Source organism: Sinocyclocheilus grahami, unplaced genomic scaffold (assembly GCF_001515645.1).
Source record: "Sinocyclocheilus grahami isolate Dianchi unplaced genomic scaffold, SAMN03320097.WGS_v1.1 scaffold1386.1, whole genome shotgun sequence".
Lineage (NCBI taxonomy): Eukaryota > Metazoa > Chordata > Actinopteri > Cypriniformes > Cyprinidae > Sinocyclocheilus > Sinocyclocheilus grahami.
The window spans coordinates 149,170-152,286 of NW_015506565.1; positions in this window are offsets into that span (position 1 = coordinate 149,170).

Sequence of the window (3,117 nt, forward strand, 5' to 3'; positions counted from 1 at the left end):
TCACTCACTCACACACAGAGACACACACACACACACATTCACTCACTCACTCACACACACACACACACAGAGACACAGAGACACACACACACACTTTCACTCACTCACTCACACACACACACACTCAAATCCAGACGACTTCATAACTGTTTAGCGTGTGTTCAGCTGAAGACTGCGATCTGAAGCTGTCGTGTTTGTATAATGCAGTCATTATGAGCTCTTGCAGCTGCGGAAACGGACGCTGTAGCTCTGAGACGAATGGCTTTTATTACATCTAATGTTGTGCCAGATCACAGTCGCTAAATCTGACTGGGTCGCAGAAAACATGGGACATCCAGGGCGGCTCATTGTACCGAACACAGTCGCAGGAAGAGCCTGGAACCTGACCAGACTTCCTGAGGACCAGGAAAACCGGCCGTGAACCTGCTGTACGAGAGAAACACACACACACACACACATTACAGCCGTGACTGACAGCACAGGTCTGAGGTCAGCTGTGCCAGCGCCGGGCAGTTTGGGTGGTGCGGATGGGAGGCACAGACTAAACACACACACACACACACACACGAATCTCTAGAGCAAAACATCTGCAGCTCCGACTGCTACAAGCATGAAAACACGCGTGTGATCTGGAGAAATCTGCATGTAACGGAGCCGCAGACATCACTGGAATACCTGAGAAACCTGCAGCGTGTTCAAACACATCAACGACAGACACAGCAAAACACGTGATCATGTGAGGAACGTGTGAGATGACTGGAGTTTGAGAGTTCAGATCTCAGACATTCTTCTGGAAACATCAACAGTAAATACTAAACATGGACATCAAAGCAAGCATGTGTTGGTTTAGTTAGTTCAACCCTGTTACCATCATGCATATCGTCTCCTTTTATTGTAATGAACAATCCTATAGAAAATAAAAATAAATAAAAACAACTCTTTAGTTAAACATGCTAAAGCCTCGTTTTCATCACTTCATCTCATGTTCTGTTCATGTTCATTCAGCTTGAGAAGCGTATTTAAACTCAAGCACATTATTCAGATCCACCTGGAGAATCACAATTATTATGATTTTGTTTGTTTTTTCAATCAAAATGATTGTTTTTGTGGAACGTTTCAGTATTTTGTAGAAAATGTGTGATGTTATGACACTAGACAATAGTCATGACAGGAAAAATCCCAAAAGGCTGATTTGTGTCTTTAAAATGCTGTCTTTACACAACTTAACTTTAAATAAACAAGTTTTATTAAAAATAAGAACAAAGCAGCAAATTACATATAAATTAAATGTATTTTATATTAAGATTTTCATGTAGGTTTAATATTCAAAATACTATAGAAATTGAATCAAATGCAAAAAATGAAACACTCACTGTAATAATGAAATACACCGATCCATATTACAGTTTTTGTCTATTGCTTGAACACTATAGACACATGCTTAGACCAAAGTAACAAAACTTGAAGCTTTAGTTACTACACCTTAAACACAGTGTAACCATACCTTAAACAAAAGCGCTGCTTTGCACTTCAGTTGCAGTTCTGCAGCACACTTGCTCCTGCACACTACACACTATTTCATACATAAGACACTTCATTCATAAATGAAATCTCATGAGTACCACTGGGAAAACACATCTATTCAAAATACAAAACACACTGAGTGATTGAAAACACTTAGACACACACCTGAAAACACTTACTTACAAAACTGATCACCGATCAGCCAGCCACAAATAGGCCTCAGTTGAGCCATTTTGAGAACTTTGCAAGCATGGAGGCAGAGAGCAAGAGGAAGAGGAAGAGGAAGAGGAAGAGGGAGAGCAAGAGTCAGAGGAAGAGGAAGAGGACGAGGAAGAGGAAGAGCAAGAGTCAGAGGAAGAGGAAGAGGACGAGGAAGAGGCAGAGGAAGAGGAAGAGGAAGAGGCAGAGGCAGAGCAAGAGGAAGAGGAAGAGGCAGAGGAAGAGGAAGAGGCAGAGGCAGAGCAAGAGGAAGAGGAAGAGGAAGAGGAAGAGGGAGAGCAAGAGTCAGAGGAAGAGGAAGAGGACGAGGAAGAGGAAGAGCAAGAGTCAGAGGAAGAGGAAGAGGACGAGGAAGAGGCAGAGGAAGAGGAAGAGGAAGAGGCAGAGGCAGAGCAAGAGGAAGAGGAAGAGGCAGAGGAAGAGGAAGAGGCAGAGGCAGAGCAAGAGGAAGAGGAAGAGGAAGAGGAAGAGGAGTAGGACATGGTCGAAGAGGCGATGCATGGAACAATATTTCAGATGATATTAGAGCAACATGATGAGATCCTGTGGCCAGACCCAAACAGACGGCAGCATCTGTAATCCCACCCACACACAATTAGCCTGTTTTTCTGTATTTACAGTAGTGTACTTTGTGTTTTATTTTTGTATTATTTTTGCATTACTGCATTTACTGTACTGTACTGTAAAGTATAGTACTGTGATGTGCAGTATTGAGTTGATGTCATTTGTAACCTTTCAGTGCTTTTTTTTTGGTTGTTGTGAAAACCTTTGTTGGAAAAAAACAGAACAAAAACTGTAAGTGTTGCATTGAATAATATTATTAAATAATATTCATGTTCTGTCATGAAAACAAATTCCTCGTATGTGTAAACATACCTGGCAATAAAAACTCATTCTGATTCTGATTGAGCTTCACAGAATGCTAACTGATGAACTGAATAAAAACAGTGAAAATTAAAGACTGCAGTGTTTTATATAAAGTAGACTAGTGTGTTGCTGCTAATCTGAAAGTGTATTCATATGATGCAAGTGTGTATCATTTTGTCATCAGAGTGACATTTTGACAAAGGATTGTTAGGTTTTGATAGCAGTTTCAATTCGACATAGATGTGAATGATTTATTTCCCAGTGTTGTGTCTTGTGTGTAAAGTTTTGACACAATGAGCCGAAGTTTTGCAAAAAGTGTTCAAGCAATAGGCAAAAACTGTAAAGCTACTACAGTTATTCAGTCAAGAGCAGTGCGTGATTTTCTCTTGATCTAATGCAGAGCTGTCAAACTCAATTCCTGGATTGTGTGTGTGTGTGTGAGTGTGTGTGTGAGTGAGTGTGCGTGTGTGTGTGTGAGTGAGTGTGTGTGTGTGTGTGTGTCTGTGC